At 41.0% G+C, this 13,178-nt stretch overlaps 1 protein-coding gene across 2 annotated transcripts in view; it reads right to left on the reverse strand.

Moving 5' to 3' along the window:
- The window catches only part of KANSL1 (KAT8 regulatory NSL complex subunit 1), a 164,330-nt gene extending 151,152 nt beyond the window's left edge, over positions 1-13,178 (reverse strand). The window contains exons 1-2 of one of the 2 annotated variants that reach the window (XM_074343409.1): positions 13,133-13,178; positions 11,415-11,550 (exon numbers count right to left, since the gene is read on the reverse strand). The gene's annotated coding sequence lies outside the window, so the exon portion shown is untranslated. Of the gene's footprint in view, positions 1-11,414; positions 11,551-12,331; positions 12,352-13,132 lie in introns of those variants that run through there. The other variant, XM_074343410.1, reaches the window with a different exon arrangement.

Genomic DNA, 13,178 nt, shown 5'->3' on the forward strand with positions numbered 1-13,178 from the left:
GGTTTAAATATATAAAAAGCCAGATGCTGACTAAAGACTTGATGGATGACTTGATAAATAAGGTATAAACCAGTGGAAAAAGCAAGACAGCTGACAGGCCTAACTGATTTGCTTCAGTATTTACTGAAGAAGATACGTGGAATAAACTTATTTCTAAATTACTCTTTAAAGCATATAAATCACTTACAGTGAATCAAATTCATCGTTAAATAAACAAGATGCCTCCCAACTAATACATCAGATGTCAGGTAGTCATGGGGGTGCAGTATAGTTCAGTTGGTGGAGTGCAGGCTGAGCATGCCAGAGGTACTTGGTTCGGTTCCCAGTACCTCCATTTGAAAAAGTAAAAAAAAAAAAAAAAAAAAAAAAGAAACCAAGATGTTAGGTAGTCATGGAGTCTCAAAGTATTCTCTGCATTTAAAAGAATTTACATATAAAATTATAAAATTTCAGGGAAGAACCTACTGGCTGACAGTCATACAAGAGGCGTGCCCTCCAGAAAGACTCAGGAAGCTGGAATTCAGATCTGCTTCCCTTATCAACAACATTTACTGAACCCCTTGCTCAACTCCTGGCATATTTAGGCACTCAATAAATATTTGCTGAACAAAAACATGCCATCAATACAACTCCCATCTATTTAAGAGAAGGCCTCTATGGCTGTGAGCTGCAAATTGGCCAAACCAGCAAATCTCTAATAGAGGATGAAATAAGAAGACATGTCAACATGAATAACCTTCTGAGAAAAAGACAACACAGCTTCTAAAAGGGGAAACCACACTGCACTGGTCTACCCAAATTCTCTGGGGAGAAGGTATGTGAACATAATTTATTTAAGCTTTTATAGAAGTTTTGATAAGATTCTAAATAAAGGGCTATTTTTGAAGAACCTGAGTGACCACAAAATGGAGAGTATTTACTGTAGATGGGGTGTGATTTACGAGACTGACACATTGCCCACTGCACTAAGGAGGCAGGTTTAGATGGAGCGTGAGACATGGGAATTAAGGGTGGATGGATGCTGAGGCACTTCCCCATAGGAAGAAGGATAAGCAGAAGACTGATGTTAGGTAATGTTTTGGAAATGTTATGTTTAATATTTTAATAAATTATATGAAAGATTCACAGAGAATTCTCCATTTTGCAGATGGAGTGATGAGTGTCCTAACAGTGAAATACTACACAGAGTTGGAAAAGTAAGGGAACTGAAGGGTGCAAAGGATTTTTAAGTGTATTAAATGAGAAACATTTGCAAAAACTAGGATTTATTTTCAGTTTAGAGAAGACTTTGCAAAAATGAAAGTTGTCTAAATATCTGAAGGGCTGTGCAGCGCAAGAGAAACTAAAGTTGGTCTAGGCCCAAACTGGAAATTGCAGAGGGGCGCATTTCAACTCAACATAAGGCCAAGCTTTCTAACCACCAGACCAGACCCAACTGAAAAATGATTCACCAGACCAGAACTAACTGAAAGAGCTAGTGAATTACCTCTAAGAGCCTACTGAGATACAAGCGCCTACAACACTGCAGGTAGAAGAACGGCAGGAATTACAGCATGAAGCATGGACAAATGAAAGGCAAGGTATTCACAGGAACAAAATCTAAGTTGTAGCTTAAGGATGCATGGCTTCTAGTCAAAAAAGAAATTTTTGAAAAATTACAGAATGTTGCCTAAAAGACAATGTGATCTTTGCAAACGAAGGGAGGGTGGATTGCAAATTCTATCAGCAACAACAGGGGAAAGACTGTGAATAGAACTTATTTTCCTATCCTTCTAACAAATCACAATTTAGCCGTATCTGAAATGCAGTTATGATTGGTTATCATAAATCCAGAAAGGCAAAACAACACTGACAAAGATCCAGAGAAGTGTAAATGGAATGACTAAGAGCCTGAAGGAGATTTCACTGGAGATTACATTTTAAAATCAAACATCTTCAACTGAGAAACATGAAAGCCAAGGGGCACTATGATCAAAATAAGAAAATGTACCAATATAGTAAATACTAATTTATTCACCAAATCTTGGTACAATATATTGAACTGTTAAACTTGAAAAAATTGGACTTTTTTCCCACAAAAGATAAGAAGAAAGTTGTAGAATGTCTTATCAAGAGGTATTAGGATTAAGAATACTCCAGAAGTACATAAATTTAAGTATATTAAGTCCATTCCAGGGTCCTACAGGATGAAAGTGACATCTGAGGGAAGGCCTTACGTTTCTGAGGTTAAAATCTTGTAAGATAAATGCCTCACCTCACCTTGGTGCCAACTGAGACAGGACAATTGGCTGAGAACCCCCTAAAAGACTCAGTAAGGCTTGTTGGTATAGTTCCTTCCATTCTTTTATCTACGTATGTACAGTTAACCCTTGAACAACACGGGTTTGAATGAGTGCACGTACACCTGGGCTGGATTTTTTTCCAATAAGTACATACTACGCAACGCTTGGTTGAATCCCTGGATGTGGAACTGCAGATACAGAGGACCTACTGTAAAGCTGTACGCAGATTTTAGAAAATCAGTAGACTGCATGGGGGTCAGTGCCCCTAACTCTTGCATTGTTCCTTGTGTGTTATATAATTCTTAAAATATATATACATATATATATATATATATATATACTTTATCTTTTATATATTTAGAATCCTCCTTACATAGCTCTATATTCTGAATTTTTCATTTATCATATACTCAACATTCTAAGACATTAAAAGTTCTTCAAAGATACTGTTTTATGGCTGTATAGTCATTCACCCTTAATATGCCATAACTTACCCACTAATCTTGCTGTTCATTCAAGTTTATTCTCAGTTCTCACTAGTGTAAATAATGCTGCAATGAGTATCTTTGTTTACAAATCTTCCTGCGTATATTTCTATTTTCCCCCTTAAGATAAATTACTAGAAGTGGAACTACTGAGTTAAAGGACATCTTTAGGTTTTTTGATATATGTTTCCAAAATACCTTCCAGGAAAATTGGGCCCAATGCACACTTCCACTGGCAGTTTTGGAGACTGCTCCCTCACTGTTTGACAGCACATTCCAACTGCCAATTTGATAGGTTTAAAAAAATAGTATATTATTTTAATCTGCATTCCTTTAATTACTTACCACAATAAAAAATGTTTCTTATATGCCTGTTGGTTATTTGCATTTCTTCTTTGTGAAGTCTAATCATGATCTTTGTCAGTAAGGTTTTTTACTTTCTTTTGGCAGTGACAAACTGAAAACCAGCTGGGATGTAATCACATTATCAGTAGCTTCAGCTCCCCCTGCTGGCCAAAAAGTTACTACCATGATCAAGACCTGGATAAAGGTAACCTGTAGACTACAATTATAAACTTGCTATTTTCCGGAATGTTGCTACAAACAATCTATACAAGGTGATAAGAGATAAAACATTATGTGTCTAAACTTATACTTAACAGAGCTGTGATGGAGAAGGAGAGAGAGACACTTGATCACTAACATTTAATAATTTCACAAAAAAATGTTTAAAATACTATCAGTTCACTGCCAAATTACTATCTGGATGGAACATTACAAGCCTAAAATTCATTTCTATCTTGTTCTAATAATGTGAAAACATTCTAGTTGCCAGACGACACTGGGTTGTTAGCCCACTGGTTCTCTTATTCAAAAGCAAAAATAATAAAAACACATACGCCCTTCATCATTCAATGGAAAATTACAAAAACAAAAAACAAAGAAAATCCTCTTTGTAAATCTTATTCCAAAGCTACAAAGCACTCACACTGAACTGACTGGCTCCTACAGTTCTAAAGGCTAAGGCCAAGACTAGTCAATGGAAGTGACTAGTTCAGCTTTTCTGCTGACACCCTCCTAAAGACGCACCTCACAGGCTGGCAATGCAGTCCCTAGACCATTCATTCAATCTACATTCACTAAGTGCCATCATGTGGCAAGCAGTGATGATGAAAGACAGGACACAGCTCCCACTCTCAGAGACCAGCTGGGTGGAGAAGCAAACCTGCAGTCACTGTACAGTAGAAGTGCCAAGGACCCACACACACTTAAAGGCAAAGCCTGGTACACAGGAAGCTGTGGTGTCAGTTACTGTTGTTGTCACACTTCAATCTTATTAAAGAACTAGGAGAGGTTCGTTTCTAGAGCAGGGCAGGAGGCCACTTTAAACAGTGGCAACTGCAAAGGAGCAACAGGTGCACAGAAGGAAAGGTGAGCAGCTCAGCACTGAGGAGAGAGAGCTCAGGAAGGAGTGGGGGAGATGATCTGGATGCTTGGCAAAAACATTTGAACCTTACCTCAAAAGCCAGGTAAGCCATGGAGAAGGAGACATATGGTCATATGATGAGATCTGCATTACACAAGGACCAACTGGGCAGCAACTTGGAAGTCAGAAGGCAGTTGAGGAGAATGATCAGAAAGTGACTGAAGGTCACACAGGCAAAGGGTGGTGAAAGTGTGAACTCAGAAGGGAGAAGTGGGGATGGGCTAGGATCTCAAGAACATGGTGACTCATGTGCCACAAGAAGGAATCCTGGCCTGAGTGACTGGGTGGGCAATGGGACCAATCACTGGGTCATGAAGACAGGAAGAGGCTGGACTTGGGGAAGTACATGATGAGGTCATTTTGATGTCCAGGAGGCAGCTGTGTGCATGGGACTGGAGATCAGAAGACCACTTAGAGGTGGGAAAAACACATTTGCAAATCATCAGTATATGGATGCCAACTGAGACATAAAAACTCATCTAAGATATCAGCCAGGAACTGCAACAGTAAGAGGAAAGGAGGCCAAGGTAAGGCAAACATTGAAAGAGGAAAAAAGTCAGCAAAGAAAACTGAGAAGCAGCAGCCAGGGACGACAGCGATGACAGAAAGCCGGGACTCTCACCACTCGTACTCTACTGTGTGCCACACACTCATCTCTGTGCTTTTCATTATTAACTCACCTCCTCCTCATAACAGTCTCATAAGGTAAGTGCCATTATTTTTATTACTTTATTATTTTTCCCATTTTTCAGGTGAGGTGGCTGAGGTACAGGGAGAGGCACATGGGAAGTGGCAGAGTTGAAATCTAATTCTAGGAGTCTCGCTCCAGAGTCCATGTTCTGTATCATGACTCTACAACGCCTCTCAGAAATGAAGACAAGAGGCCAGGAAGGACCACCCCCACCACAGCCAGGGAGAACACCGCCAGCGTCAGAGACCACAAGGAGGCCTCAGAAGATAAGGGCAGAAAGGGATACTCTGAATTTGGTCACAGGGATGACACTGTCAGACAGGTACAGTGGAACACGTAGGTAGAAGCTAGACAAATACTTCACTAACAAAGGGACCAATGGTTGCAGTTTAAGGGTTTTGTGTTTTTAAAAAGTGAAAGAGACTTGAGTGTGTTTATAAGCTGAGGGGCACGAGTCAACAGGGCATGAAAGGGTGAAAACTGGATGGGAAAAGGGATAAATGACAGCCAGAGGTCCCTACAAGGAGGAAGAAATTAGCTCAAGACCAGAGGGGTGGCGTAGTATGAGAAGAGACAAAGACAAGGACAGGGATGGACCCCAAGAGTCTCTTCCCTGAGTGGCTCCGTCCTCCACAACCTAAGCAGCAAAGTCACTGGGGGAGAGAGACTCCCTCGGTGAACAAGGCAGCTGTTTAACTTCTGAAGAAGCCCCCACAGCAAGAGGCTTTTGAAATTACAATATGAATTTATACTTTTTGATTCTTTTACCCCTGTTTTCACTCTTATCTCACTGTTTCATTAAATTATGATTTAGGTTGTACACACTTCACAAGATAATTTTTAAGCAAGAAAAAAATCTAGCAAAACCAAATCACTAGACTGTTCAGAATAAAAAAGTAATATTTTTCAATTCCTTCAAGTCAAGAACTTACAATGGCTACTCCCTTTGTCCTCTGGAGCAAACCAGCCAGCAAAGCCCAGAGCTGCTCTCCCACTCACAGCCTGACTCTTCTCCCCGACTCCAGCCCCAGCATGGTGCTCCACCTCAGCCTGGTCAGCACGCTCTCTGGCCCAGGCGAGAGGCCCTTCCTCCCACAGTCCAAACTGTTACCCAGTACTATGGATTCCTGCACTTCAGGATAGGGAAACTGGAGAAGGAATCCGGGAACTAGACTCTTAGGACAACTAACAAAGCAATTTCATACCACGTATTTATCTAGAGCAGTCCCAGATCACCGTGAAAATCTGATGAAAGCAATGGACCCTTCCTCTCCATAAAATGCACACAGGCAAAAACCACATCATTTTGCAACAGACTGCCAAAAAACTGTCATTATTCACGTATTTTATCCATAGAAAAGTCCCTCCAGCCATCATTAAGGACCTATTTACTCTACCTTAGCAAATAACTTATAAAAGCTTAGTTTGCTGGTATCGTAACCTACCACAGAAAGAAGGCATTACAATAGAAGGGAGAACTGCCAGAGGCCGCGCTGGAACACGGCCAGTCACAGCCTGATACTGAGGTAGGAGATCATGAAAGTGATCATCACAGACAAAAGAATACGGAGAACTGCGGGGCAGTCTGCAATATGCGCATACTACTCCTTTAACGGTTTATTTTATGGCCTCCAAAGGTACGTCACATTCCAGCACAGGACAGCAGTGATGAGTACAGTGTTGGTCTTCTGTAATTTTGATTACTATTAAAAGATAAAATTTTGTTCAGGGTGCTTTTTTAAGGAAGCAGAGAAGCATGCAATACCTTTTGGGAAAATGTTCACCTAAATGATAACTCTTTGAAGTCTTCACACTAGTTTCAGGAGAAGAAACCATCAAACAAAGGTGCATACAGGCCAGGGGTAAAAGGTAAGGTTTCAAAACAAAACAGGTCAGCAGCAGCCAGATCACCACGGGTCTATATGCTGGGTCAAAAAGGTTGAACTTTACCCTAAAGGCAAATAGAAAGGGAACAGAAGCAGAGGGCGGGCCAAATCAGTCAGGCCAGGGAGGAACTTCCTCAAGCTCTTGCTGTTTCTGGAATGAGCCATACTGCCTACCCCCAAAACGAAGCTAAATACTGTAGCTGAATATAAAACATTGTCTCTCTATTCACACAGGGAAGGAGGTGTTAATTCCACATCGCTGAGTATCTCTAGCTCTCCACCCTAGAGACAGATACCCGGGCCTACTTCTTACCCAGTAAGGAAATCCCAAAGTTTCATCCAATTTCACACAGGACACATGGAGAACAGACTGTACTCTTGACTGTAATTTTTCAGGTCAGAATTTTACTGATAGTTTAAAAAAAGAGAGAGAAAATAACCTTACCTTCTAAAGTTCAATTTTATATGAATCTAAAGTTTCAATAACAAAAATCTATATGTTAAAGATAAATGCATGAGAAGCCTAAAGAAATAATCTACTTCTTGAAATCATGTTCCAATTTGCAGCAAAATTTTCATCTCCTATGTACTACACTGAAGGTCACCTGTAATGAGTGACATTAGTCTGTGCAGCTCACAAGGTTAATGGATATTGTTATGGGCTGAATTGTGTCCCCCCAAAAAAGGTATTTTGGACTCCTAACCCCTAGTACCTCAGAATGTGACCTTAGAGAAAGAGTCTTTACAGAGGTACTCAAGTTAAAGTGAGGTCTTTAGGACCTTAATCCAATATGACTGCTGTCCTTTTAAAAAGGAGAAATTCTGAACAAAAAAGACACATGTACAGAGAGAACTATGTAAAGACTGGAGTTATGATGACGCAAGCCAAGGAACTACCAGACGCTAGAAGAGAGGCCTCCAAGAGATCCTGCCCCAGCTCCCTCAGAGGGAGCATGCGCCTGCCCTCGGACTCCCAGCCTCCAGGGATGAGAGACAACAAACATCTGTTGTTTAGGCCACTTAGTTTGTGGCACTTTGTACGGCAGCCCTAGCAAACAGATGTCATGAAGAAAAATTAGCAGCTCGTGTTTACTGAGCACATACCAAGTGTTATCCTCAGCACTTCACATCAACTAACTCATTTAGTCCCTACAAAATCCAGCCTAGGATCTAGGTACTATAATTATACCCTTTTCACAGATGAGGACACCAAGTCTCTAGGAGGTTAAGAAATTTGCCCAACATCAGCCACAGCCATTAGCTATAAGTAACTATTATTTAGTGTAATTATTATAATAACAGTCGTAGTTCACTAAGCCAGACACTATGACCTTTGCAGATATAATGTACACAACGATCCTCTGAAATAAATGTTAATATTATTTCCAGCACAAAGGAGGACCCTGAACCTCCAAGAAATTAAGAAATTGCCTAAAATCACACAAGCAAGAATGTGATAGTGTAGCTAATTGCCAACTTGAGGGAATAAACAATGAAAATCTTTTTTTTACTAAAACTTTAAGAGTAATTGAAATTTTTTAGTGCCTGCCCTTGCAATTCGATTCTAGAAATATACACCTATAAATTCAAAATTCTTCAAGATCCCTGGAGAATCTGTGTCCCATATTACAGTACCCTTCGTATATGTATCCCTTCAACCACTGCTCAAGGGCTATCTGCTCTCTCAGCTGTGGTTCTTTGCCATTTCTCTGACTTCCAGGCACAGGAGAAAAAGAAATGCAAGGATTCAGACACTGTTTTTTAATTTTTTTTAATTTTCATATTTAATTTCTCAATTTTGATACACACATCAGAAAGCGTAAAAAAATATAATATAGTTGAGAAGTCTCCTTCCCACTCTCTCCTCTACCTGCACAGTTCCTAGATTTAACAGGTAACCAGTGTCACCATTTTCTTGTTTATTTTTCTAAAGTGTTTTCTTATGCATTTATAGCAAGCCAATACAAATTTTCCTTTCTCCTTTTTTTTTTTTCAAAAAACACAAAGGTTAACATATCATACACACTATTTTGCATCTTGCTTTTATCACTTAACTGTGTATCTTGGAGATCTTTCCATATCATAATGAATTATATTTTAATGATGTCCTTTTGTTAAGAATACTTTTTTCTTGCATTCATCCTAGTTCAGTTTAGCACACAAGACAACCAGCAGTCCCTAAGAGCTCTCTGAGACAACTGACGGTGGCACCAGACCACACACCAAAGACCATGTATCTCTTCTCTGTGCCTCCTCACCTTCACTCTGCTCTCTCCTCCAACTCATCCAATTCTCCACCTCCTCCCTGTTCCTCTCCCATCTCAGCCATGCCCTAACCCTGACAACTGGACCTAGAAACATCAAACATCACCGATACTGCTTAGTCATGACTAGCAGTAAGAAAGCTGTCGACCCCTGACAGAAAGAGAAAGGGGTAAATAATTTCCATGGGAACTTCTAATTAACAAGCGTGCGTTAAATTGAGGAGCTTTTGTTTGGAGTTATTTTTCCTGTTATTTATGTTTCCTTTGGTACTTTGGTTCTTGAAAAGGGTGAGTACTGGCACTATTTTCCATAAGCATGGAAACAAAAGCAGCACATATGCGGGTCTAACATTTAAGTAACTCCTGATAGAACCAGAGTCATTCTGAAATAAGATAATCAGAAACAAAGCGTAAGAACTATAGAAAATGAATATTTTGGCTCCACAGCGTACATCTTAATTAGCCTACTTTTTTTTTTACTTAAAAATAAGTACTGTAATCTGAAGGTACATTTCAGAAACATTTCAAGGTATTCACAAGAAAAAAAGAGAATAAAGCTCTCTCCCTTTTTTATTCTCCATCCTGCAAATTCAATGCTGTCTTTTCCCTCACCCCAAAAAGTGCCCTTTTTCCCTCTGCCCAGATCAAACACTACAGTTTCTAAGTTTTTTTTAAGTCATAAAAGGAGACGAAAAATGTTGGCAAATAAAAAATTTGTTTAGACTCAGAAGAGGTCTTCCGCTGATAAAAGGTTTAAATTAAGGCAGCCACAGAACTATACTCTTAAGCTGCTAACAGGTGGTAACACACAGTGTGGAGTACTGACTGCACTCTGTATTCTTAGCATGCCACAGGCCTTTGGTGCAAGTTTAGGGGTCACTGTGGAATATATATATATATATATATATATATAAATAAAATATATATAAATATCAAACCAAGCTTTTATGGATCTAATACATTAGTTAAAGCCAAGGTTACTGTGAAATAAAATCCAATATATTGATCCCCAGTTCCCTGGGTTTCTAGGGAAGTAGTACCCACTGATACCCCTTTGCCTGCTTCCTAGAGAAAACAGAGGTCCTGGCACTAAACACTCAGTACCAAAGAGAAATATTTCTGTACAAGGTCCTCCAATTCCTATGGATTCAGGACATCAGGGTGGGTTCCCTATGCAACACCTCCAGTTCTACAGGACAGTGGCTGGAAAAACTGTCACTCTGGCATCCTTTATACTAATATAAGCATTCCTTATCCAACAATAGCATCCAGAACATACATGAAGATGAGAACTCAGTTTACATTTACCTAAAGATTTCCCACAATTCAAATATCTAGTTTACACTAACTGCATCAATCTCTGATTTAATCACTGCATTAACGTGGACTTCCAAGGACAGATTACCACACAACAATCTTAACTACACTTTTGATTTATTTTATTTAGCTCCAAAGTAAGACAACCTGTTGCCACCTGGTGAAGCTGGTGGAGGGCTTCCATCACTCCTTATCTTTCTCTCCCCATCCTTCCACCCATTTTCCTCCCTACGTGTATCTTTAAGCTTTGTCCTCTGTTTAGTCCCTATGGAGAGTCTTTTGGTTATCTATGTACAAGAAATTGGAAGTAGCCAAGAGACTGGAGAATCACCACATCAACGAGAGCTTTTTTTATGTAAAGATCACTTGCCTACACTGCCCAAAATAGGTTTATCCTGTGGGATGAAACTTGGCACAAAGTACTACCTGTTGCGAAGAATAGTGTAAATTCGCATACAAAGGACTAAGGAGTAGCAGGAAAACTCTCAGAGCTGTACACATAACTACTAAATAAATAATAAAACTTCTAACATACTAAATGAAGTTTCAGAGTAAACAAATAGCTAATGACACATCTTTTGTAACACATGAATCAGCTACAGACTTGCAAGAGTGGGACACGCCCTAGCACCTATGACACTGAAGTACCTGTTTGAAAGTGGACCTGGCTGTCTGAATTGCCAATCCATCCTACTGAGACTGGAACAGAATTTTACAACCATGTGGGTTGTCATAATTTAATGTTAAGAAATAAATGCATCATTATGATGGAAGTAAATTTGAGAACTTCATTAATATTTTAACACCAATAATCAATAAGTAGCAATACAAGGTAAGGAGTAATCAATCAGTCCTAGGAAGCAAACATAATAGTTTTGAGGAGAAAGAAGTGTCAGGTAAGAGAGTTGAAGAATTGCAAATTCGAGATTAGAACATCCTCAATTCTAAAGAAAAAGAAACAAAATGCCTTTAATTAAAAAAAAATTTTTAAACCACATCTTACCTTAAGAGGCATCCAAATAGCATTCATAGTGTCAGGAATAGTTCAGACAGTACTCAGAAATGAGCAAGAGAGTCTTAGTAATCCCTCAGTCACCAAGTATAAGCAGGTGGGAAAATTTTTTGTTTCAGGAAGGCACCTAAAAGAGAGGACTTTCATTTAGACTAAAAAATAATGAAGACTAAGCAAATAGTTTAAGCTATGTGGACAGAGATTTGAATTACTATTTGCCTCACCATCCTAAAAAGATGTAGAAAATGACATCCCCTTTGGAAAAGGGCAAATGTGTGTAGTATATGTATCGCCATACAGAAATAGAAATATACTTTACATAAAATTGGATTAAGTGTGTAACACATACTTTAGATAACATAAAATTGCTTATCAAATAATTAGAAAACCAAAACCATTTTTCCCAGATTAAAAAAATGATTATCCACTTCATTAACACTATTAAAAAGTGATTTTTTAAACTGATCAAATAAAAAAGACCCTTGCCCCATTTAATTTTACTTAATAAATTAAAACATTTCCAATCATTCTGATTGTCCTAAATTTTAAGTTACAGAGCCCATTCTACGTGAAAAATAAAATCCATTCTTGACTGAGTGCTGCAAACAAATAAAACTCTCTTCTTTCCTGGAGACCTTTAAAAGCTGACCAAACAACTTAATTTTGAGGATGGAGGGAGGCAAGTTTGTCTGAAGGCAGGAGGATGGATTAAATGACCTCTTACAGAATCCCTGTTCAAGTTCTAGGCCTGAATGAAAATTCCAGCTTAACCAGTTACTGCTTCGCTTAAAATGGAGGCTTGCCCGAGTAGGGACAAAAATAACAGCACCCACCTCTGTAAGATAAATTTCGAAAAAAAACCAAAGACCATAGTACCCTCATTTTTAAGAAAAATTAAAAATAAAAACCTCAGGAGTGGATTTGCTCTTGCGATGCGTGTGTCACTTCGGCTTCGAAGGCTTGGCATCACTTTCCTTACAGCTCATCGGATTTGGGGGGCGGGGGGGGGGGTTCAGTTTGACTCTTGACCCGTCTCAGGAGGGTTTAACAGCCCCTCCATGATCCCCATGGCAAAAGCCAAGGAGAGAAAAGAAAGGGTAGAACCCGAGTTCTCACCCCTCCCCCACCTTGGACCCTAGTCCCAAACCTACCCCCACCCCAACTCCCGGCACCTTCCCGCAGCAGGGCGACTCCTTCTGCCCTAAACCCATTGTTAGGGAGGGGGCGAGTAGGGGAGTGGGCTCAGGGTAGGGGAGCCTGCGGCCGTTGCCCTGGCTCGCTTCAGGAGGGGGCGGCCCGCGGGATGCAGCTTCCCTTCCTCTCAGTGTCGGTCCGTCCCACCTCGGCTCGGCCTGGCGCCCCGGGCTCCTCTCGGCGCCCCCGGCCCCGGGCCCAGCCCAGCCCGCCCCACGAGCACCAGGCCCCCGGCCCCTCCGCCGGCAGCCCGCGGCCCAGGCCTGCGGGTGGCGCGGGGCGGGGGTCCCTGTGCCCCACACACGCGTCCCCGCTCCCCCAGCCCAGTCGCTTCCAGGGGCCTCAGAGGCGCCCGCTCCCCGGGCCCGTCGGCCCCCCGCCTCTCCGCCGGGCCACCCCCTCGGGCTCCCGCAGTCGGGGTCGCCTCTCCTTCCCCACCATCACCCCTACCGACTCGTGCCCCCACCCCCCGGGGCACTAGTGCCAACGGCAGCTCCCCCGGCCCCCGGACCTACCTGCACGGCTCAACCAAGCCTAGAAGTGGGGGCGGGGAATCTTCCG

Source organism: Camelus bactrianus, chromosome 16, assembly GCF_048773025.1.
Source record: "Camelus bactrianus isolate YW-2024 breed Bactrian camel chromosome 16, ASM4877302v1, whole genome shotgun sequence".
Classification (NCBI taxonomy): Eukaryota; Metazoa; Chordata; class Mammalia; order Artiodactyla; family Camelidae; genus Camelus; species Camelus bactrianus.